General features: G+C 45.9%; 1 protein-coding gene and 3 non-coding genes across 13 annotated transcripts in view; 2 read left to right on the top strand and 2 right to left on the bottom strand.

Annotated features, from left to right (window-relative positions):
• The window catches only part of LOC119959009, a 478,444-nt gene that overhangs the window by 4,191 nt on the left and 448,662 nt on the right, over positions 1-25,591 (top strand). For 2 of the 10 annotated variants that reach the window (XR_005459130.1, XR_005459126.1), the window contains one exon: positions 6,190-6,577. The exons of 6 other annotated variants lie outside the window; for them this stretch is intronic. The gene's annotated coding sequence lies outside the window, so the exon portion shown is untranslated. Of the gene's footprint in view, positions 1-5,242; positions 5,488-6,189; positions 6,578-8,057; positions 8,215-25,591 lie in introns of those variants that run through there. 2 more of the 10 variants (XR_005459129.1, XR_005459128.1) reach the window with 2 other exon arrangements.
• Positions 13,710-13,792, bottom strand: trnal-cag. The gene has a single exon. It is a non-coding gene; the product is annotated as a tRNA-Leu (tRNA).
• On the top strand, positions 15,230-15,318 carry trnar-ucg. Its single transcript is given in 2 exon segments — positions 15,230-15,266; positions 15,283-15,318. It is a non-coding gene; the product is annotated as a tRNA-Arg (tRNA).
• On the bottom strand, positions 17,118-17,207 carry trnap-ugg. The gene is given in 2 exon segments: positions 17,118-17,153; positions 17,172-17,207. It is a non-coding gene; the product is annotated as a tRNA-Pro (tRNA).

Raw genomic sequence — 25,591 nt, 5'->3', positions numbered from 1 at the left:
GAACATAAGGACTAGTAGCAGGGGAAGGCCATTCAGCCCATTAGCTCTGCTCCGTCATTCAATAAGTTCATTGCTGGTCTGATTATTGCCTCAGCTTCCCTTTCCTGCCTTGGCCCATAACCCTTGACTCACTTGTAGATCAAAACTCTGTCCAACCCAGGCTAGAATCTCGTGGGGAGGGAATTACAATGATTAAGGACACTTTCAGAAAATGAATTTCTCTTTCCCTCAGCTAGCTCAGTTAGTAGAGCTTCAGACCCTTCTCACAATCATGGGTTCAATCCCCACATTGGATATGATTATTTGTGGGGCAGGTTAAAGGGGCTGAATGGCCTTCAGCGAATTCTCTAAAAATGTATTATGAACAATTTATGGGACAGCGGTGAGCATTGCTGCCTTCCAAGCAGTTGACCTGGCTTCAATTCCCGGCCATCGCAGTTTATTCCTCTTAAACCTTTCAAATGACAAACCCCAAGCTGTCAGCTGAATTGGATCAGTTTCAGTGAGATTTCCGCTGGTGCAGACATGATGGGCCAAATGGCCTCCTCCTGTGTCGTAGCAGTTCTGTGACACAATGATCGGCATCTTAAATGGGAGATGGTTTATTTTTAAACTGTCTCTAGTTCTGTTTCCCCACAAATGGAAACATTCCTCTCAACATCTACCCTGTCAAACGCCGCCAGAATCTTACATTTCAATAAGATCATCTCTCGTTCTTCACAACTCCAATGAGGATCAGCCGAGTTTGCTTCAACTTTCCACAAAAGACAATACCTCATCCCTCCTAAACTAAAGAGACAAAATGTTACACAGGATACTTGCTGTAATCTCAGTCATTCGCTGTGGATTCAGCAAGACCTCCCTATTTTTATACCCAAATTCCTTGGAACAATGGCCAAGATTCCACTTGTCTTCCTAATTACTTCCTGTTCCTGCACATTAACGTGTTGTGATTCATGTACAAGGACAGCCAGGTTCCTCTGTATTGCAACATTCTGCCACCTCTCTCCCTGTAATTAATATTCTCTTTCCCTGTTCTTCCCAACAACTTGGATGACCTCACATTTCCCACATTTTATCCCATCTGCCACATTAATGCCCACTCAGTAACCTATCGATATCCCCTTGCAGACTCCTTGTCCTCCTCACAACCTACTTTCCCACTAATCTGTGAATTGTCTGAAACTTTGGGGATAGTCGGTCCCTTCAGTTGAGTCATTAATATTGATTGTAATTGACTGAGAATCCAGCACTGAACCCTGTGGCAGTGACCCTGACAGTGACCCACTTCCAGACAGGAACAGAGACTGACAGACAGCGAGTTAATTACACACTTTATTACAGATTGACAAATAGAGAGTGAATTCCACACACAGACAGCAACAGAGACTGACAGACAGCGAGTTAATTACACACATTATTATAGATTGCCTGATAGGGAGTGAATTTCACTCACACACAGTAAGAGTTTGACACAGTGTTGATGCCGCACTGAAATACAGTAATGAAGATAGCGGATAGAAGATAGAGTAATAAATGATAGAGGTAATATCAGACTCACATAAAATAACACATTGTCAGAGATTTAATTCTACATTTCATTACACCAGCAGAGACCCAGATTGATTTAGTGCTTCACTCATATGCAGTATCAAAGACTTACAGTTAATTCCACTCTCATACGCACTAACAAATTGGACAGAGCAATGATTCTGCTCTGAAACACAGGCACAGAGACTGAAAGAGTTATTGTGCACTCACACACAGTAACCGAGATTGAGACAGAGTTAATTCCACACTTGCACTAATAGAGACTGACAGGTACAGAATTGGCCCACCTCATTCCCCAGCACCAGATCCAGCAATGCATCCTTCCGAGCTCGACCGAGAACATTTCGGTCAACCAAATTCTTCTGAACACATTTCAGAAATCCCGGATCTCGCCACTCTCTTGTTCTTTTTAAAAAATAAATTTAGAGTACCCAATTATTTTTTCCAATTAAGGGGCAATTTAGAGTGGCCAATCTACCTATCTTGCACATCGTTGGGTTGTGGGGGTGAAACCCACGCATACACGGGGAGAATTCTTAAACATCTCTGTGATTTCCGTACAGATTTATTCCTCTATCACTCTCTCATCACGCCTTCCTTTTTTTCTTCACTATCGTTTCTGATCTTTTTGTATCCTTGAACATTAAACACCCAATCCTCACCATTTTAAACCACAATTTCATCATTGTCACTACATCATATTCTCACCTGGAAATTTGTGCTTCTCGCTCACCAATCTTATTTCCCACACTTTGTCTGATTACACACACACATTCTAAACCTGTCCATGTATTCCTCTTAGATTCCTACTTCATCGACTCCTGTCAAATACGGTTCTACTTTCTTCTCCACTTATTCTTCTTTTCTACTTCTCCGCACTGGTACTCATCCTCCTACCAGGTTAGCTCAAACCCTCCTGACCCACACAAGTGACCCTCCCGATCAGGCAGATAGACAGTGAATAGCTGCTTCCTGGCCCATAACTGGTTCCAATGTCCCATTAATCTGAATCCCTCCCTCCGTGCAGGCTCAAGCCATGTATTGATGCTCCTGTTCTCCACATTTCTACTCTCTTTAGCACGTGGCACTGACAGTAATCCAGAGATTAACCCTCTCAAGGCTCTGCGTTTTAACTCGCTCCATAGTTCCTTCAGGGTATTCTCTATTTGTCTTTGGGATCTTCACCTCCTGCGACATAGGATCCAGGAATGTCTGATCCTCCCGGATGCTCCGCAGTGGCTCCAGCCGCCACTCAAGCTCGGAAATTCTAAACTTGAGCTGCAGCAGCTGGAGACACTTCCTACACATTTGGTCCCCAAGACACCTGAAGTGGTCAAGAGGTTCCCACATGGGATCAGGAACTGCAAGCAGCAGGTCTCAGCTGGCCATCCATGGTCTAACTAAACCTATTCCCTCTTTTAGAATCTAATTAGTACCTTGTTAAAGCTATTCAATGTATTTAATGCCTGTAGACCTGTTCTACACTAATGCCCTGATTACGCTGACACTTTCCTGTGATATCATGCTTTTTGAGTATTTATTTTAAACATGTCCGGTTTGCTTCAACCCCTCCCCCACTGCTCTTTATTCCCCCACCGCTCTCACTGTGCTGTCACTCTCGTTCTCTCTCTCAATGCCGCTCTCACTCTGCTGTCACTCTCGTTCTCTCTCTCACTGCCGTTCTCACCCTGCTGTCACTCTGCTGTCAATCTCGTTCTCTCTCTCACTGCCGCTCTCACTCTGCTGTCACTCTCATTCTCTCTCTCACTGCCGCTCTCACTCTGCTGTCACTCTCGTTCTCTCTCTCACTGCCGTTCTCACTCTGCTGTCACTCTGCTGTCAATCTCGTTCTCTCTCTCACTGCCGCTCTCACTCTGCTGTCACTCTCATTCTCTCTCTCACTGCCGCTCTCACTCTGCTGTCACTCTCGTTCTCTCTCTCACTGCCGCTCTCACTCTGCTGTCATACTCGTTCTCTCTCTCACTGCCGCTCTCACTCTGCTGTCACTCTCGTTCTCTCTCTCACTGCCGCTCTCACTCTGCTGTCACTCTCGTTCTCTCTCTCACTGCCGCTCACTCTGCTCTCACTCTCGTTCTCTCTCTGACTGCCGCTCTCACTCTGCTGTCACTCTCGTTCTCTCTCTCACTGCCGCTCTCAGGCTGCTCTGCTGCTGGTCTCTATCCACCCGCCAGTCTCACTCAGCTCTCACTCTGCTGCCACTCTCGTTCTCTCTCTCACTGCCGCTCTCACTCTGCTGTCACTCTCGTTCTCTCTCTCACTGCCGCTCTCACTCTGCTGTCACTCTCGTTCTCTTCTCACTGCCGCTCTCACTCTGCTGTCACTCTCGTTCTCTCTCTCACTGCTGCTCTCACTCTGCTGTCACTCGTCTCTCTCACTGCGCTCTCACTTGCTCTCACGTCTCTACTGGTCCACTCGCTGTCACATCATTCTCTCTCTCACTGTCGCTCTCACTCTGCTCTCACTCTCGTTCTCTCTCTCACTGCCGCTCTCACTCTGCTCTCACTCTCGTTCTCTCTCTCACTGCCGCTCTCACTCTGCTGTCACTCTCGTTCTCTCTCTCACGGCTGTTCTCGGCGGGCTCTGCTGCTGCTCTCTATCCACCCGCCAGGTCTCACTCAGCTCTCACTCTCTGCTCCTCCACAGTACCAAGTTTCTGACTATTTGGGGAATTCTCTGATCTGTCTTTGCTCCAAGCTGGATGACCTCACACTTCCCCATGATGTACACCATCGGCCACAGTTCTGTTCACTCACTGAATCTGTCAATGAGCCTTTGAAACTTGCTGCTCCCACCTACACGACTAACCATGTCCCTAACTCAGTGTCATCAGCAAACTGGATATAGGCTGGAAGTTATTTAAATCTAAAAAGCCCTGGGAATGGGACTAGAACTGCCGGCTGAACTGATTGGTTCTGTATAAATCCCTCCCTCTGAAAAACAACCGCTCACCACTACTTTATCCTTTCTGCCACTTTTCCAATTTTGTATCCGTGCTGTCACTGCCCCTTTAACCCCATCTGCTGGAATGTTACTAACAAATCTATTATGTGGGACTTTTTCAAACCCCTTTGGAAGTCGAGACACCATGACCCTGACACCCGGCTCAATGTTCTCTGAAACTTCATCATTGAACTTCATTAGGGGCAGCTCGGTAGCATTGTGGAAAGCACAATTGCTGCACAGCTCCAGGGTCCCAGGTTCGATTCCCGGCTTGGGTCACTCTCTGTAGAGTCTGCGCATTCTCCCCGTTTGTGCCTGGGTTTGCTCCAGGTGCTCCGGTTTCCTCCCACAGTCCAAAGATGTGCAAGTTAGGTGGATTGGCCATGCTAAATTGCCCTTAGTATCCAAAATTGACCTTAGTGTTGGGTGGGGTTGCTGGGTTAAGGGGTAGGGTGCAGGTGTGAACCTTGGGTAGGGTGCTCTTTCCAAGAGCAGGTGCAGACTTGATGGGCTGAATGGCCTCCTTCTGCACTGTAAATTCTATGATTAAGTATTTCAATTTTTCATTCACCAATCTATCCTGGTTTTCATTTATCAATCCATGTTCCACCAAGTGACAATGAATTTTCTTCCATATTATTCTCTCTAAACGTTCCCCCCCCCCCCCCCCCACCAGCATTAGACTAACTGCTCTAGTTACAGGGTTTATACCTCTCCATTTTAAACACAGATGTCACATCAGCAACCTGCAGTTCTCGGACTTCTCTCCCATATCCCAGGAGGATTGAAAGATAGTGGTTGGAATCTCTGCTATTTCCACCCTTCTTTCCCTCAGTAATCCAGGAGTATCCCGTCTGGATTGTGTGATTTTCTACTGTGAGCCCTGCCAAACTTGTCATTGCCTCCTCTTTATCTATTTCCGTCCTGTCCAATACTCCACCAACTCCTCCTTCACTGTGACATTAGCAGCATCTACTTGTTTTGTGATGACATATACAATGTAATCAGTTAGTACCTCAGCCATGTCCTCTATCTCCACAGCATCTCCACATCAGCCACCCTCTCATTGACTCTCTCTATGTGTTGGTAAACATCTGCCTGTTTTTGATTATGTTGTGTAACTTTTCTCATGCTCTCTGTCTGCTGATCTCATTTCCCTTTTCATTTCTCTCTCTGCACTTTCTGTATTCTGCTTTGTTCCCTAAAGTATTGTGAATCAGACATTGATCATCATCCTGCTTTGGAGTTCCCACAGAGTGCAGGATGTGTAGACAACGGCTGTCAGCTGTCCCTACATTTCACTGAGCTGAGCTGTCTATTTAATTAAAGTTCTCGTTATTTAGAGTGTTCGCTACTTGCCTCTTGTACTTTTGCTGTTGTCCCTCAGTTTAAATTACACAGCAGCTCCTTCCCCCTCTGCACCTAATCCGCACTCTCATCAAATCCACATTTTAAACTCTTCACTCTGCTATTCACTCTCTCTGTGTTTGAGCTCACAGGTCACTCCTGTCATTGTTTGTAATTTAATTGTTGCATTTCATGCACCCAAAGTAAAGTTTGTTTAGAATTATCAACTTATTATCACCCTAAATCTTGTTTTGAGTTCATTGTCTTAACAACAAATAAAATTGCAGTGATTACTTACCTGTTCTGTAATGATGTGTCTATTCCACTCAGTTCAATAAACCCTGTTGGAAACAGAATGCTTTATCCAGACAATGTGTCTACTTGATGAACTGATGATGTGCGGAGCTCTCAGCTTTTACTCATTGATCTTCACAAGGGTTGATGCAGTTTTGACGGTGACTTGTTCTCTGGTGTTGATTTATTCAGATCGGATTCTTCACCTGATTTCTCTGCTGTCTGATATAGTTCTCTCAGCAGAGTTCTCAATAACAACCCGGCTTTCCTCGCAGCATTTCAATCTCAATGGTGTTTGAACTATTTTGATGAAGGATTTTGTTTTCTATACATCTCCCTAGCTGTCCTCTTGGTCAAGCAGGAAGTTTAACTGCTGTGTCTTTAAGCAGCCGACAGCTTTATTTGAAAAGTGACTGACAGGATTTGGGGTTTGAATCTGGTTGTGATGCCTTGTGGCTCCAGCTGTCACGTAACCTGCCAGGCGATGACCTCATAATCGTCCCAGTCATGTAGCTGTGGATTCGACGATTTCTTAAACACTTTCACTGGGGGTGACCTGGTCGCTGTCGCCTTTGAAACACAAAGTGTGTCTTCAAATCCCACTGCAGAATGTGTGTAAAATGGAAGGCTGACAATCCAGGTCAGTACTGAGGGAGTGCTACACTGTTGGAGATGTTAAACCGAGGCCCCGTCCACCCTCTCATTCTGTTGTAAGTGATCCCATGGGGCTGTGCTGAAGACACACAAGCAATGGGGTTATCCTCGAGCACCGGCTGATATTTATCCAGGAATTGCAGCTTGGATAGGATATTATAATTATCCTCAGCATTTACTGGGAGCTGAGTTGTGTGGAATTCTGGTTCAGGACAGAGATTGTCAATAGTGAGAATAACACCTCATTTCAGCTCCCTCCAGATTTCTATTTTTTCCTGAAGGAAAGGTGGAGGAATTAACAACAGGCAGCATGTACAGATTGGGAGGGAATTTTGGGGCGACATTTGGCTCAGTGTTTAGCACTGCTGCATATGACGCTGAGGACCCGGGTTCGAATCCCGGCCCTGGGCCACTGTCCGTGTGGAGTTTGCACGTTCTCCCTGTGTGTGCGTGGGTTTCACACCCACAAACACAAATATGTGTCGTTTAGGTAGATTGGCCACGCTAAATTACCCCATAATTGGAAAAAAAAATAATTAGGTACTCTAAATTTATTTTTTAAATCAATTTGACAACCTGTTGAATCCAGGATTAGGAAGATTGGAAGATAGGAAAATGAGTAAACTGTGCTTCTTCATATCTGCTCTGCCATTTGATCATCATACCAGTAACATTTGGGTGAAGGACTTTGCCAATCTCAATTTGTTAAAGTCTGAGCCAAATCTGGAAACTCCAATGTGATATTGATAACCACAGGATTTCAGGCAATATGTATCCAAACAGGAAGAAGCAATTGATTAAAAATCTCCACAAACTAGCAACAGGATGTGATTGGAATCCCCGTGTGAAAATCCCAATGGATTAACAGTCCATCACCTTAACCTCTCCCTCACCTTGTCACCTCTTTGAGTTTCTGAACAGTCTCAGAGGCTTTTTCCATCCATGAAAAGTTGGTCAGAAGGTTCTGAATGTGCAGCCAGGTGAGCAATGTTGGAAATGCAGTTTCTGGAAGCAAAATAAATTTCTGTCACATCAGGTCAGGGACTGTCTGGAATGGACCAGTGTGAAACATTTCCCCATCAATTAAATTGGGACAAAAGCAAAATCCTGCAGATTATCTTGAATCTGTTCATTGAATATTGAACAACCCATCAATGGGAAAATATTGTTTGATGTGTATCAGAAAATAATGCCATGGGATGAATGTAAATATCTATTGAATCTCCCTTTGACATTCTCTGTTATAACAGGGATGTCTGCAATATTTTATTCCACCCGCACAAGGGATTCCTCGTCATTGATACCATTCCAGTCAATCTCCACTGCACACACTCCATGGTCTTGGCGGTTTTCCAAAGAATTTGTCTGCCCTCGTCAAATCCGATTCATTGGAGCTATTTTCATAAACTGAGACAGATAATAAAAATTCATCGAAGTCTGCAATCATGAACAACCCTCCCCTTCATTCCACATATTCCTATTTTCATTTCCCTAATCTAACTACTTTAAGCTCACACGTTTTCCCCTTCTGTAAACTACCTTCAATACAATTGCTCATTTTCCCCATCGATAATTTGTAAATGTTTTCTTTTGTATAAAGCTCTTGTAAAAGAAGAGGTATGAGAAAGACTGGCTGTACGTAATGGTGACATGTTATGTGGACCAGATTTGATGCAGCTGAGAATGCTGAGTAATGTAAGAGTGGACATTGTGAAGTCACTGCCAGAAACTTGCAAATTCTATTTGTGTGTTTAATGGACAGCTACAATCCACTTGTTTATCCCAGGTCACAACAATGAATAAAGTGAATTAGTGCTGAGCAGTTTCTAACATCCCACATCTCCAATTTGTTCTTATTGAGAAACCCAAACTCGCTGGATGTGTTTTGCTCGAAGAATGAGACCACCAACTCCAGGGAATACAGCAGTGATGCCCCCAAGATCTGATATTTAACAGAATCGGAATCTCAGACTATTACAGTGCAGGAGATGCCATTCAGCCCATCGATCTGCACCAAAGCTTGAAAATTCCAGACTTGTCTACCAAGTCCCTTTAGCCAGCATTTGGCTCATATCCTTGGTTGTTATGACGCCCCAAGTGTACATCCAGGTATTTTTTAAAGGATGTGAGCAACCCAGACTCTCCCACCCTCCCAGGCAGTGCATTCCAGACCTTCAACAACCTCTGGTATAAAGGTTTCTCCTCAAATCCCAATACACGTCCAACCCCAGACCATGAAAATGTGTTCCTTCGTGAATGACCCTTCAAGTAAGAGGAACAGGGTCTCCTTATCCTCCCTGTCTATGCCCCTCATAATCAGGTCACCACTTATGTGCCCAGCTGCACCGGACACAAAGACTTTTGATGAACTTGTAACCTTCGTGGGGCAACATTTAAACCCAACCTCGTCCACGACAGTCCAGTGTTACCGGGTTAATACCACTGAGAGGACCTCAGGATAACCCCTTGCAGTGTTTCTATCCAGGCTCACTCATTTGGAGTCCTTGGGTATTATCACTGACGGGCCGTACCAATTGTACCTGTTGTGAAGCCAGATGCCACAGTTCGCTTGTGCAGCGACTATAAATTACAGTGAATACGGCTTCCCTGCTTGACTGATATCCAATGCCTCGCATAGAGGATCTCTATGCATAGCTTGCAGGCAGACTCTCGTTTACGAAATTAGAGATGAGTCATGTTGGAGCTGGAACTTGCCTCCCGGCCATATGTAATTATCAATACACACCAGGGCCAGTATGAATAGACATGGTTTGCCCTTTGGGGTATCCTCTGCATGTGCTATTTTTCAATGCGTTGTGGAAGGTATCTTGAGAGGTTTATCGTATGTTACTGTCTACTTAGATGACGTTTTGATTGCAGGGACGTTGGAGCAGGAACATTTGCAAAATGTGGTGCCTGTCCTTGGATGCTTTTCAGAGGCTGGAGTCGGTTTACGTCACACAAAGTGCGCCTTTCAGGCGAAGGAAGCAGTCTACTTGGTTATCGGGTGGACCGCGAAGGTTTGCACCCCATCGCAGAGAAAGTGTGCGCATCTTCGTCATTTCTCGGCTGCGTAAACTATTACGGGAAGTTCCTCCCCAATCTGGAAACTACTCTGGCCCCATTGCACCTTCTGTTGAAGAAGAATTACTCCTGGGTTTGGGGTCAGCCACAAGAAACTACTTTCCGGTGGGTAAAACAACAATTGTCATCTGGGTTACTAATCCACTATTATCCTGGAAAGCCTTTGCTCATCACGTGTGATGCATCCCCGTCTGGTATTGGGGCCGTCCTGTCCCACAAGATGGAGAACCAGGCCGAGCGGCGGATAGCTTTTGCCTCCCGCACATTGACTGCAGCGGAAAATAAGTACGTGCAGATCGAGAAGGAGGACCTGGCGATGGTCTTTGCGGTGAAACGCTTCCACCAATATGTGTATGGCCGCCACTTCACTATTATGACTGATCATAAGCCTCTGCTGGGACATTACGAGAGGATAAGCCAATACTGCCCATGGCTTCCGCAGGAATCCAGCACTGGGCTTTGTTGCTCGCTGGCTACGAGTATTCTCTAAAGCATAAACCAGGAGTGCAGATAGTGAATGTCGACGCACTGAGCCGATCGCCTTTATCGACCGGCCCAATGTCGACCCCCATGACTGGTGATGTGGTTGCAACCCTAAATTTAATAGACTCCTTGCCTGTCAGGACATCACAGATCTGTGAGTGGACCCAGAAGGAGCCAGTCCTGTCAAAGGTTCGGCACATAGTTCTGTACGGTGGGCAGCATAGACAGCTCCCAGGCGAGTTGGGGGCATTTTCCTCCAAGCTGTCAGAATTCAGAGTGGAGGACGTTATCCTCTTGTGGGGCATGTATGGGATTGTCCCGGAATAAGGGCAGGAGCTGATAATAAGGGACGTCCACAATGGGCATCTGGGTGTGATGAAAATTAAAATGTTGGCCCGGAGTTATGTCTGGTGGCCAGGCCTCGCCACCGACATTGTGAAGGTGGCCCAAAACTGCTCCATTTGCTAGAAGCATCAGAAGCTACCACCAGCCACGCCCCTACATCACTGGGAATGGCCAGGGCTGCCTTGGGCACGCTTGCATGCGGATTTCGCCGGCCCTTTTCAAGGATCCATGTCCCTTCTATTTATCGATACCCAGTCTAAACGGTTAGAGGTGCATAAGATGGGAGGCACAACGTCCTGCACAACAATTGTGAAGATGCATTTTTCTTTCAGTACGCATGGCCTCCCCAAGGTGTTGGCCATGGACAACGGCACTCCATTCAGAAGTGAGGAGTTTGCGAGGTTCATTAAAATGAACGGCATATGCTCCATACCAACCGGCTTCCAATGGGTTGGCGGAGCGTGCACAGTCCAGACATTCAAACGGGGCCTATAGAAGCAGTCTTCCGGATCTATGGACACGAGACTGGCACGGTTTCTGTTTACAGACAGGAACACTGCCTATGCGTGACTGGAGTAGCTCCTGCCAAAGTTCTAATGGGACGGAGACTTTGCAGCTACCGTCGCATTGTTTTCCCGGAGATTGGCGTAAAAGTAAGCAGTACTCAAGAAAGTCAGGGACCTGGCTTTTCTCGGCATTGGCCGATTGGGCAGTTTACGCTGGGTGACACAGGGTTCTTTCGAAATTTTGCTGGTGGTTCCCAGTGGGTCCCTGGAGTTATCTTTTGCTGAATGGGCCCTATCTCTTACCAGGTGCAAGCCCAGGCCATCTCCAGCGCAAGCATGTAAACCATGTTCGGGCCAGAAGTCCATTTCTTTCAAAGACTCCCCGGCCCCAGAGCTCACTTCTACTGCCACAGAGACCAGACACCGTAGAGAGTATTCCTCACAATCTTTCTCTGGCGCCGCACTCAAAGCCAATGCAGTTCGTTGCAGGACTGCGTGGAGATAGAGATGCCGAGATGACGGAGGCAGCAGACTCCGATTCCAAGATGGAGTCACAGGACGCCTCAGAGGGGTAGTCCTCGGACCCATGGGCCATGGATGCACAACCGTTATGCCGTTCATCATGGAAGCGCCATTCTCCTTCATGTTACATGCCGCCCGATCCAGCGCCTCATGCAAATGGTGTCTGGCCTGCGGCAAAACGAATCCGATGCACTCCTTCCCCAGGGTATTTCGTGGATTCCTTGGACTTTGGGGGGCTGGGATGTTATAACCTGCCTGCTTACCACTGGCTGGGGACTAATGGCTATCCCACAATCCTTAGGGAGTATGAGCTTCCCCAATGATGGGGGCAGAGAAATAATTAGCAGATTCCCTGCATTAATAGAGTTGGCCAATTTGGAACCAGCGAGAGAGGAGTGAGCAGCAAGGAAGTTACTGCTCCTTTTGTATATATATGTTATTGTAAATAAATGTTATTTCTTTCTATCCTTCAACTCGTGCTGGATTCCTCGTGGCCCTCACAAAAACGCCTCGATTGGTAAAGTCAAGTATCCAAGATACATTTTTCACCACGTTATTAACCTGCCCCTCTGCCTTCAGGAATATATGGACAAACAAGTCAAGGTCCCTTCGTTCCTCCGCATTTCCATTGTTAAGCCATTCATTGAATACTTCCTTGTCACATTACTCCGTCCAAGTGGACTACCTCACACTTCTCAGGGTTAAATTCCTTCAGCCATTTTTCTTCGCATTCGACCATCCCGTCTATATCTTCCTGTGATTCAAGACACTCAACCTCGCTGTAAGCTTGAAACTCAGTGATAGGATTTCACCCTCCTCTCGGAATCTGATCACCACCTCAATCCTAACATTCAGCTTGGGTGGGCAGACAATACAACTTCCTTCCCGCAACCCCCAGCACAGACTGGATAATATCCTAAACTCCTATCCTGCTATTGACACATTGCTCCCCCACCTTCTTCTCTTCCCAAAACTCCAGACCATTTATTCTCTCTTCAACTAACATCTTGTCCCTGATTAAGACCATCCTGGGAAGAGGGGCTTGATATTCCGAGTTTCTCTGCAGGCATCCGGTTGCTGTTCATTGACCAAAAGAGGCCTCAAACCTGAAAGAAAGCCTCTCTCACAGCCCTGTGAGAATGTCTCCATTAGACGGTGCAGTCAATACCTGCAGAATAGACAATGGAGAAAAATGTGAGCAATTTCAGCGTCACAATTCCCTGGGCATAGAGGATTCAAAATAAAACATTATTGAAAATACTGAACAGATCCTCTGGGAGCAGGACTCAAGTCAAAGGGGAAAATCCAGTTGATTTCTAGCCCAAAGATGTAACAGCTGGATAATGGGAGCTGAATCAGTCCTTGTTTTAAAATCTCTGTAGATTATCTGCAGGAAAGTGAAGGACAATTTAAACCGGTAAAATACAGATTTTGCCCTGCTACAGAGGAAATTCACAATCGCACAGACGGTCAAACGGAATAAGGCTCGGGTGGGATTTGATTCCATATTTTTCTTTAGGGAGCGCACACTTTAACGGACTGAGCGACAGAGCGTGAGGATGTTCAGCTAATCATAGGTGAATGCTGGAAATACTTTACCGATTGGTAGTATTTGTGAAAAGAGAAATAGTTACCATTTCACATCCTGACCTTTCATTGCAATGACCTGTTTCTCTCTCCACAGAAGCTGCAGGATCAGCTGAATATTTCCAGCATTTTCTGCCTTTGTTTCAGATTTGCAGTATTTTGCTTTTGGGCCAAAAGACAATGAGTTGCCTTTCCTGCTCTCAGGGTTATTGCAGGTCTCTCTGGCTGTGGCTGTCGCTGATTCGGCCAAACATTAGCAGTCCCAGAGAATGGGCGGAGGGGTGATTCTGGAACTGCTGCAAGTCCGTATGGTGTATGTACACACACAGTGCTGTTGGGGAGGCGGTTCCAGGTTTGGATGGTGCCAAAAATCAATGTCAGAAGTGAGATTCGAACCCACGCCTCCAGAGGAGACTGCGACCTGAACGCAGCGCCTTAGACCGCTCGGCCATCCTGACGGTTACGTCGATGGATCTGAAACGTTACGTGGAATTGAGTCGAATGACCTCCTTCTGCACTGGTGAAAACGGCAGCATCAGGACAGAAGCTAAGGTCTCAGGCCACAGTAAGAATCCTGTGCAGTGACACACAGAACATCAGAAATAAATTACATGTATACATTTATTGTGGTCTGGTGCCATTTGCTGGCAGAATGGGAGCCGTGTGACACGGACACTTTCATCCAGGAGCATTTTAAATTGGAGTACAATAACTTCAGCCAAGTAAGAATTTGTTACGAAACAATTTATCAAACTAATGCAAAGCACCAAAGGGACTCAGGTTGCTCCAGTGAGCGATAGTGGTATAGTGATGAGTATAGCTGTTTTCCAAGAAGTTGACTGGGGTTCAATTCCCGGCCATCGCAGTAATTGGAAAGTTTAGCGCCACTTCGATAGTTTCACACTGAGGAAGAGAAATAGTTTCCAACTCAGAAATTATGCACAATTAGGGCGGGACAGAAATAAGTAACTTTCTTATCATTTTTTAGCCCTCAACCCCCCAAGCCCTCAAACAAGAGCTAAAAATTACAGCATTATCACTTCACCCTCATGAGTGGACCAAACAGAGACACAACAACGTTACAGACGAGGATGGGATTTGAAGCCACGTGCACCGAACACAATGGATTATTGTGCATCACCTTAACCACGTGGTACAGCTCCTTTACTTCATGGCCCTTTAGTATCCCTCAATCTAACTTTGGGTATTGTTCGCAAAGGTGCTGATTTACAGAATACTGCCAAAGTGTAAATAAAAGCAATCTATGAGTTTCCGTGATCAGCGCTTGGACGCAACGGCAGCGCGCCTGACTCCAGATCAGAAGATTGTGTTCAAATTACGTGAGGCTCACTGAGCTTTTCAGCAGTTGGTTCCAGGAATTTCTCTCTGTGTGGGAATGTTCCCTAAATGACTCCCTTGAAAAGCACGATGCAAATAATATTTTCCGCTCAGTTTATATTTTTCAGCAGTTTTATCAAATATCAGGAGTTTCAAACTCGTCCTGTTCAAGCGGAATGACAGTGAGTTCAGTAAGAACTGTTGACAAACATCAGCAATTTCTTTCTGCTCACTGTACACAGTTATAGTGATCTGCATTAAGCAGCAGGAGCGGGAACCGCAGTCCGCAGTCTTCACCTTAACGGTGAGTCTGAATTTCAGTTTGGGGGTTTCAGAGAGAGCGGATGTTATTGTGGAAACTGAAGTCACTTTTCCTGTGAATGGAGCCGGTTAACGAGCCCTGGCTGGCCTCAGAGTCCCGGAGCCTCCGTGAATCTTCACGGCTCACACCTAAAAGGGGTTTTTCCACTTTGGAAATGACCATTCCCGGCAGCTGGAGCTTTCCCTTGTATTTTCTGAGATCTGTGATAACCGTCAGCTGGCAATTCTTATGCAGGGGCCGCGTGGCCTAATGGATAAGGCGTCTGACTTCGGTGAGTCTAGTGATGATATCAGAAGATTGCAGGTTCGAGTCCTGCCGCGGTCGTTTTATACATAAATCCGGTAGGTATCAAACTGTTCAGTACAATTCTGTGGAGGAATTTCTAATATGGTCAGGAAGATAAATGGAGTTATAGATGTTTGCAGCAGAGAACAGGCCCTTCAGTGTGCCAATTCCGCCCAGTTTCTGTTACGAAACTAATCGCACAGTTTTATTTCCTTTTGTTTTTAATCGGTGAGATGCTACAAACTGTACGGTGTGAGGATGTGGGGCAGACCGTGTTGGGCGGAGAAGTGTATCAATTTCTTCACCCAGACAGTGGTCAGCCTCTGGAATTTGCTCCCACAGGAAGTGGTTGAGGCAAAAACATTGTATATTTACACGAAACAGTTAAAGAGAGCAGGTGGCGCAATATGGGGGGGGGGGGGGAGGCGGGATCAGCCTATTGAGTTGGATGATCAGCCATGATCATAATGAATGGCAGAGCAAGATCTAAGTGGCCGAATGGTCTCCTCCTGCTCCTATTGTCTATGTTTCTATGATTGGCGAGGAGCAACTTCAAGCCGGCGAGGCTGGAGGTGCTGCTGATCTTCACCAGAACAGACAGAGAGAGAATACAACACAATAAACACAGGGAGAAACAATGGGAAATAACAAATTCATTCGATTGGAATTTTCAATACCCTTTGGAATTGATAAAACCCAGAATGAAAAGGAAATTAAATTGGAATTCCGGCCACTTTAGCATCTGGGAGAGAAAGGAGAAACGGAGAGAACAATGTAGGAGGAAAAGAAAGGATGGAACTGCTCCCTTGTACTTGGGTCACTGCTGGTCCACAGTTTGTAGCATCTCACCGATTAAAAACAAAAGGAAATAAAACTCTATCATTCGTGGATTTAATCAGATTCGGATTCATTTTGAACTATAAAGGCTAAAGTGTTTCTCACTCACTCAATATATTGAGATATTTGAGAATAAATTGACAAAAGAACAAAGAACAAAGAAAATTACAGCACAGGAACAGGCCCTTCGGCCCTCCAACCCCGGGCCGACCATGTTGCCCGACTGAACTACAATCTTCTACACTTCCTTGTTCCGGGATCATTGGGTCAATTTGGTTCATTTCTGGTATGTTGGCCTCGACTCGAACAGAACAATAAGCATCCGGAACCAGTCTTTATAAATGGAAGCATCGACCACAAGGGCAATGCCGCAATGGAGATTCTTCATAAAATCCTGAAAGAGCAATAGAAAATGTTGGATAACTCGGCTGGTCTGGCAACATCTGTGGAGAGAGAAAAACAGTTCCAGTTCCAAACCCAGTATGACCCTGCTTCCCATTCTCTGTTTCCCTCTCCACAGCTGCTGCCAGCCTGTTGAGACTTTCCAGCATTTTCTGTTTTTATCACGGGACTACACGCCAGCTCTCGGCGACTGACATGGACACAGTGGGCGGTATGGACTCTCCCTGGTCTGTAACCATTCTTTGATTATCGAAAGGATAGTGTAAGATCTGAGCAACGTGAAGTATCCAATTGGAGTGTTGCATCCTGGCGATTGGAATCTCTCTCCCCCGCTGCTTCCGGTGCTGCTTTCACAGACAGGTCGCCGAAGAAACCCTCCAGTGGACAAACAGGAGGAAATTCATTCAGTTGAGGCGGAAGAGGAGGATTCTGGAAGAGATCAACTGAGTCACCTCGACTGTACTGTGGGCAGCCGAAGAACAGGTGTCAAGGAGCGGTTAAGCCTCAAACACGTCCCTCCCTCCTTTTCCTCCAAACTGCCCCCCGAGTTCAGTGAATGGCACCATATCGATCGCAGAGATGTTAAAAAATGCTTTTCTGGGCTCGTCCGGGATTTGAACCCGGGACCTCTCGCATTTTCTCGCAGCAGAAGACCCAAAGCGAGAATCATACCCCTAGACCAACGAGCCAGATTGAGAAAACATTTAAAAACCAGCCTGAAATCACTCCAGGAAGTTCATCTTCGGGGTAGGCACGCTGCAGCCTTCCGGTCTCAACATCGAATTGAACAACCCATTCTAACCTATCTCGACCCATTTGTTTTATCCCATTTCATTTCAACTGTCTCTTACCATTTCCTTCTTTTTTATCTTTCTAATTTTATATTTACCCCCTCCCCCAATCTTATCCACCTTTCCTTACCCCTTCCCCTCTTTGCTTCCACTCCTCCCATATCTCCATGTGTCACAGATCACAATCTGATGTTAGTGTCACTGCTGTTTGGTCTCTCACACCTTTTGTTCTCTCTGGGGACTGCCAGTAGCACTCTTTCCCCTTGGTTAAGGCGTTGGATTTGTAATGGGGTTTCCCCGCGCAGGTTCGAGCCCTGCTCGCAGTGACTGTGTTCAACTCCCCACTGACGCGCGAATTAATCAGAATCCAGGAAGGTTGTCAGTAAACGGTTTGAATTTATCGAGTTATTGGAAACTAAACGAAATATGAAGGTGAATAAAAATATCAAACTAAAAGGAACAATCAATAAATTACAACGTTAATAATAAATAATAAGTTGCATTCCTGGTTGTGAGGAGGCTCTGAGATAAAGGGATCGAGAGAACGAGGTGACTGCAGTCTGACTCTTCCTCTGAAAACCAGTTAGTGCGCACTTGTAGAAAGTGGATGTGTCTGAGAACAGGAGAAAAGCAGATCATGGGTCTCGTATTGAGTTTATTGAGCCGGATCTAGAAAAGTGAAGCAAACTTCTGAGCATTCAGCGCCTGTCTGAGAACAGGTAAGGAATTACGGCTGGCATTGTGACAGTGTTCTTTGTTTATGTTAAATCCAGAAAAATAAAAAAGTTCTGAGGGAATTCGCTGCAGCAAATCCATTCTTTAAGAGGTGTTGGTCTATTGTTTTCAGAGACACTGTCATAGTTTCTTAAATTATGTTTTGTGCTTGGTTTTGTTTTGCTCAGTAATTTGGGGAATCTATTTGGAGCGGGTGCAGTTGGTCAATATCTCTGCCTCCTGCTTGTTCAGCTCCCCGGGCAGCAGCAGCTCCATTCCTATCCAGATGTGGGGACACAAACGGCAAAGAACAAAGAAAAATACAGCACACGAACAAACCCTACGGCCCTCCAAGCCTGTGCCGACCATGCTGCTCGTCTAAACTAAAATCTTCTACACTTCCTGGGTCCATATCCCTCTATTCCCATCCTATTCATGTATTTGTCAAGATGCCCCTTAAATGTCACTATTGTCCCTGCTTCCACCACCTCCGGCAGCGAGTTCCAGGCACTTACCACCCTCTGTGTAAAAAAAATTGCCTCCTAAATAGACATTGCAGAAGGAGGCCATTCGGACATCGTACAGTGCAGAAGTAGGCCATTCGGCCCATCAAGCCTGCACCGGCTCTTGGAAAGAGCACGCTACCCAAGGTCAACACCTCCACCCTATCCCCATAACTCAGTAACCCCACCCATCACTAAGGGCAATATTGGACACTAAGGGCAATTTATCATGGCCACTCCACCTAACCCGCACATCTTTGGACTCAGGGAGGAAACCGGAGCCACCGGTGGAAACCCACGCACACACTGGGAGGATGTGCAGACTCCGCACAGCCAGTGACACAAGCCAGAATCGAACCTGGGACCCTGGAGCTGTGAAGCAATTGCGCTATCCACAATGCTACCGTGATCTGCCGTGCTGACATATGCTCTAAACATTGCCCCCGGCACCTTAAACCCCTAGCAATTGACCCCTCTACGCTGGGAAAAAGCCTCTGACTATCCATGACCCCTCTAACCTGGGAAAAAGCTCTGACTATCCAAATTATCCAGATCCGCATTATTATATCCCACGCAGGTTCGAACCTCGCTCACAGCGGATCAGCTCCATAAACAAACCACTGACCAGACAAATGATCGGGGCTCCCTTTGCCTCTCATTGATGGTTTTCACCCAATTTCGCTGTTTGGGAAATGAAAGTAAAATTTTATCGCATGTGATAATTTGCATATTTAAATGATTTTCACTAAACATCTGAAACAATTCATAATAAATGATAATTAATCAATATTAAGCAAGTGTCCTGAAACGATTGGAAGGAAAAGCCCATTCCACCTTGACAGGAATGTTGGGAATGAACCGGTGTTAAACATTCCCAGACCATATCCAACATGTTTCTCCTCAACATGAAAACTCCCCGCGGAAAGACTGAAACAGACACACATTTGATCACATCATGATTAACATCACTCACACCTTAACCATGAGGCCACTGATGATGCCATGATTAAACAGACAATATCTGCTGTGGTGTGTGAGTATTATTCCTGCCAATATCACATCTCCACTGACTGGAATGGGTTATGGTTTATTATCACGGGGACGTCATTTGGTCAAGTTTGAATCACAATATCCAGTAATACCCCATAGAGGGGCAAGGAGGATATTTAACAATATCCAGCAATAAACCACAATAGAAATCGAGACCCCAGTTTGCCCTCTCGGACGGATGTGAACAATCCAACCAGACTAGTGACAAGAGAAGAGGAGATTTACACGGAGTCCTTCCTCCGGCTGCCTCTCTTCCTCCAGCTCCCTCCCTCTGTTCCTCCCTCACTCTCACACATTGTGCCATCCTTCGTATTTCCCTCCCTTCCCCCCCCCCCTGTCTCTTCCTACCCCATTCCCTCTCTCTAATGTCTTTCTCGTTCTCTGGGCTCTGAGCCTTGTCTCCAGGCTCGCACTGACTGCGGGCCACGGGAGTCTCAGGTCGGCCTGGGCTCTTTAACCGGCTCCATTCACAGGAAAGGTGACTTCAGTTGACACAATAGAATCCGCCAAACTGAAATTCAGACTCACAGTGAAGGTGAAGACTGCGGACTGTGTTTCCCGCTACCGCTGTTTAATACAGATCACTATAACTGTGTACAGTGAGCAGAAATAAATTGCTGTTATATTTAAACATTTCTTACTGAACTCTCTGTCATTCCGCTTGAACAGGACGGGTTTAAGTCTCCTGATATTTGAATCGATATAAAACTGTGCAAAGATATAAACCGAGTTGATAAATCTGAAATATCCTGAAAAGATTATTTTCATTATGCTTCGAGTCATTTCATTTCCACACAATGAACTCTGTCCAGATGTAAAATCGCGGAATCAGCTGTCGAAAAACTCAGTGAGCCTGACGTCATTTGAACAAGCAACTTTCTGATGTGACAAAGAGTCATTGGACTCGAAACGTGAGCTTTTTTCTCTCCCCACAGATACTGCCAGACCTGCTGAGATTTTCCATCATTTTCTCTTTCGTTTCAAGAACCTTCTGATCTGGAGTCAGACGCGCTACCGTTGCTCAAGTGTTGGTCACTGAAGCTTTCTCCTCATAGATTTATTCATTATGAGTCAATGACTGGTACTGCATGTGAGGGTGGAATTCAGTCAAACATTGGTACTGAATGTCAGTGTGGAAATCTTTCTGTATCTATCAATCACAATTACTGTTTGGGGAAATTGGGATGAATTCAGTATCGGTATCGGTGTGTTTTGGGCTGTTGGGGCACTCAACAGCTGATCAATGGTTTCTGCTTGAACCAAGCACAGAACGCATTGAGTTGATCGGAGAGGGGAGAGCTGCTGTGGGAGATACTGCTCGGCGTCGCTTTGTAGCCCGTTATGTTGTTTAAGCCTTGCCACAAACGACGAGAGTCTGTCACGCTAGGCTGTATCTCTAGCTTGGTCTGATATTCTCTCTTGGCATCCCGGATGGCTTTACCAAGGTCGTACCGGGATTTATTGTATAGGTCAGGTCCGCCTGACTTGATCGCCTCAGACCTGACCTTCTGTAGGGAGTCAATCTCCTGATTCAGCCATGGTTTCTGGTTGGCGAACGTACGTACTGCTTTCTTTGGCACGCAGTCGTTAACACATTTGCTGATGAAGTCTGTGAGTGTGGTGGCATACTTATTTCAGTTACTCGCTGAGTTCTTAAATATGGGCCAGTCCACTGTCTCCAAGCAGTCACGTCGGAAATCTTCTGTTTCCTCTGACCAGTACTGCACGAACTTCTTAGCCGGATTCTCCCGCTTGAGTTTCTGCTTGTATGCCGGGAGAAGGAGCACCGTCTTATGGTCTGATTTTCCAAAGTGGGCTCGCGGGATGGAAGGGTAGGTTCTCTTGATTTGTGAATAGCAGTGGCCACGACTGTTGCCCCCCCCCCCCCCCCCTCCTGTGGGGCAGGAGATGTGCTGGTGGGATTTTGGCAGCACACTCTTGAATTTGGCCTTGTAGAAGTTTCAATCTGGACAGTGTTTGACTATTCACCCCCAACCCGCAAACAAAAGCTAAAAATCGCCGCATTTTCACTTCACCCTCATGAGGTGGACCAAACAGAGACACAACAGGCACGTCACAGACGAGGATGGGATTTGAAGCCAGTGTACAGAGCACAATGGATTATTGTGCATCACCTTAACCACGTGGTACAGCTGCTTTACTTCATGGCCCTTTAATATCCCTCAATCTGACTTCTTTGGGTATTGTTCGCACAGGCGCTGACTGACAGTGTACTGTCAAAGTGTAAATAAAAATAAATCTCTGAGGAGAAAGGTTCAGTTATTGGCAATTGGGCTTCTGGCGCAAAGGGAGCGCGTCTGGCTCCACATCAGAAGGTGACGTACAAATCACGTCAGGCTCCCGGAGAGTTTCTGCAGCTGGTTCCAGGAATTTATCTCTGTGTGGGAATGTTTATGAAATGACTCCGTTCAAAAGCACAATGCAAATAATCTTTTCCGGATATTTCTGATTTACCGCTTTATATTTTTGCACTGTTCAATATCGGATCAGATATCACGACAGTCAAACCCGTCCTGTCAAAGCAGAATAGCGGTGAGTTCAGTAAGAAATGTTTACAAACAACAGCAATTTCTTTCTGCTCACTGTACACAGTTATAGTGATGTGTATTAAACAGCAGGAGCGGGAACCGCAGTCCGCAGTCTTCACCTTAACGGTGAGTCTGAATTTCAGTTTGGGGCTTCAGAGAGAGCGGATGTTATTGTGGAGAAAAACAATTTACTGCGGGTGCTGGGATCTGAAACGAAAGGGAAAATGCTGGAAAATCTCAGCAAGTCTGTCAGCATCTGTAGGGAGAGAAAAGAGCTAACGTTTCAAGTCCGATCATTCTTTGTCATTGTTATTGTGGAAACTGAAGTCACTTTTCCTGTGAATGGAGCCGGTTAAAGATCCCTGCCCGGCCTGAGAGTCCCCGAGCCTCCATGAATCTTCACAGCTCACACAGTGAAGGGCTTTTTCCACTTTGAAAATGACCATTCCCGGCAGCTGAAGCTTTCCCTTGTATTTTCTGGGATCTGGGAAATAGCGGATCACCAAACAAGAGAAATGAAACACATATAATCGCACTATTTATTCACATGGGATAAACATTGGTTCGCATATTGCAGCCGGTAGTCAGGTCGCCTAATGGATAAGGCGTCTGATTTCGATGAATCTTAGTAATGATATCAGAAGATTGCAGGTTCGAGTCCTGCCGTGGTCGTTTTATACAGAAATCCGGTGGAACTTTCTGACAGGCGAATTTCCCCCCCTCAGCTCAAAGTTCCACATTTCCATCCAAACATTGCAGGGGTTTTTGGAATGTCATTTCTTGTAACTTTGTTCATTCCATTCTCTGTCATCTTTGTATTTTGTTTAGCCCCGAATGAATCCACAATATCTGATTGATTTGGATAAAGTGTAGAATAAAATATTATGTATCAATCGGTTCTATCCAATTCTGTGGAGGCAATTCTAATGTCCTCAGGACGACAAATGGAGTCACAGAGTCACAGATGTTTACAGCATGAAAACAGGCCCTTCGGCCCAGCTTGACCATGCTGCCAAGTTTCTATCACTAAGCTAGTCCCACTTGCCCGTATTTGGCCCATATCCCTCTCTACCCACCCTGCCCATGTAACTGTCTCACTGCTTTTTAAAAGATTAAATTGCACACGCCCCTGACACTGCCTCTGGCAGCCCGTTCTAGATGTTCACCACCCTCAGCGTGAAGAAATGTCCTGTCTGGTCTAATTTGTATCTCTCCCCTCTCACCTTATACATATTACCTCTAGGTCTAGTCTTCTCTACCTTTGGGAAATATGTCGACTATCTCCCTGATCTATGCCCCTCATTATTTTATAGACCTCCTTCGCTCCCGGGGGAAAAGTCCCAGCCTATCCTGCCTCTCCTTATAACTCAGACTACCAAGTCCTGGTAGCATCCTCGTATATTTATTCTGCACTCTTTCTAGTTTAACAATATCCTTCCTATAATAGGTGACCATAACTGAACACAGTCCTCCATGTGTTGTCCAACCAATGTCTTGTACAACTTCCACAAGACGTCCCAACTCCTGTATTCAAAATTCTGACCAATAAAACCTAGCATGCTAAATGCCTTCTTCACCATTCTGTTCAACTACGACTCCATCTTCAAGAAGCTATGGACCTGTACGCCTTGATCTTTTTGTTCTGTAACTCTACCCAACTCCCTGCCATTAACTGAGTTGGTCCTGCCCTGATTGGATCGACCAAAATGGATCACGCTACATTTATCCAAATTAAACTCCATCTGCCATTCATTGGCCCACTGGCCCAATATGTTTAATAATGAGCTGAATCAACTGCTTTTCGTTCAGATGGATGAAAGATCATGTCACTGGATTGGGAATCCAGACGCCCGAATTAATCTTTGGGACGCGGAACAAATCCCATCATTCAAATTCACTGATTGAATAGATTTTCAGGGGGTTGACAGGGTGGATGCTGGGAGGTTGTTTCTCCATGTGGGAGAGTCTAGGACCAGAGGGAATGATCTATTTTAAACCGCCCTTTTAAACCAGAAACGATGAGTATTTGTTTCCCTCAGAGTATAGTGTATCTGTGGAAATATGTTTTTATTTAACCGAAAAGAGCTGTGGAGGCTGGGTCAGTTAATATGTTCAAGGCTGATATAGAGGCTGATAATCAGTAAGGGAATCAAGGATTATGGGGATGAGGCGGGAATGTGGGTTTGAGGATTATATCAGGTCAGCCATCACCTGGTTGAATGGTGGAGACAGGATGGGCCGCATGGGCTCCTTCGTCTTACAGTGTAATGAGATCATCAGATGAACTTGTTTTCACGGCTGGGCGTCCGGATCTGGAAAGACGAAATCTGCCAGAAATGCCCCAGATGAAGCTGGCGTCTGTTTTGGAGCTTCGGAAGCCGCATGTTTTCACCATGCCAAACTACCCAAAGCTGCAGTCGTGATTTAAATCGATTATCAGACAGAGGATTGGAACACAGAACATACAGTGCAGAAGGAGGCCATTTGGCCCATCAAGTCTGCACTGACCCCCCTTAAGCCCTCTTTCTATCCCCTCCCCGATCGCCGTAACACAATAACACTTCTAACTTTTTTGGAGACCTAGGGCAATTTATCATGGCCAATCCACCCAACCTACACGTCTTTCGACTGTGGGAGGAAACCGGAGCACCCGGAGGAAAGCCACGCAGACACGGGTAGAACGTGCAGACTCTACATAGGCAGTGACCCAGCGGGAAATCGAACCTGAGACCCTGGCGCTGTGAAGCCACAGTGCTAGCCACTTGTGCTACCGTGCTGCCCAGATTAGGAATATCGGTATAGAGATTGGTGCAAGACGATTCACTCCTCTGGCCTGTTGAACTCCGAATCTAAACTTCATCCTAGTTACGGATACACTAAACGAATCATCAGGTCACCCTCAATAAGTGGCCCAATGCGGAGAAGTAGCGAAGGGATCATCGACGAGGATGGATTCAGAGGAGGGATTCTTCGGCTACTTGTCTGTGAAAGCAGCACCGGAAGCAGCTGCGGGGATTGATTCCAATCGCCAGGATGCATCTCTCCAATTGGATACTTCACGTTGCTCAGATCTTACACTCTCGTTTCGAGAATCATAGAATGGTTACAGATCAGTGTGAGTCCATTCGGCCCACCGTGTCCATGTCAGTCGCCTGGAGCTGGAGTGTAGTCCCATGATAAAATCAGAAAATGCTGGAAAATCTCAACAGACTGGCAGCAGCTGTGGAGAGGGAAACAGAGAATGGGAAGCAGGGTCATACTGGGTTTGGAACTGAAACTGTTTTTCTCCCTCCATAGATGTTGCCAGACCAGCCGACTTCCCCAACATTTTCAATTGCTCTTTCAGGATTTTATGAAGAATCTCCATTGCGGCGTTGCCCTTGTGGTCGATTCTTCCATTTATAATGACTGGTCCCGTATGTTTATTGTCCTGTTCGCAGTGGAGGCCAACAAACCAGAAAGAACC

The sequence above is a fragment of the Scyliorhinus canicula genome, chromosome 31 (assembly GCF_902713615.1).
Source record: "Scyliorhinus canicula chromosome 31, sScyCan1.1, whole genome shotgun sequence".
Taxonomy (NCBI): Eukaryota; Metazoa; Chordata; class Chondrichthyes; order Carcharhiniformes; family Scyliorhinidae; genus Scyliorhinus; species Scyliorhinus canicula.
This window is presented reverse-complemented; position numbering and strand designations above follow the sequence as displayed.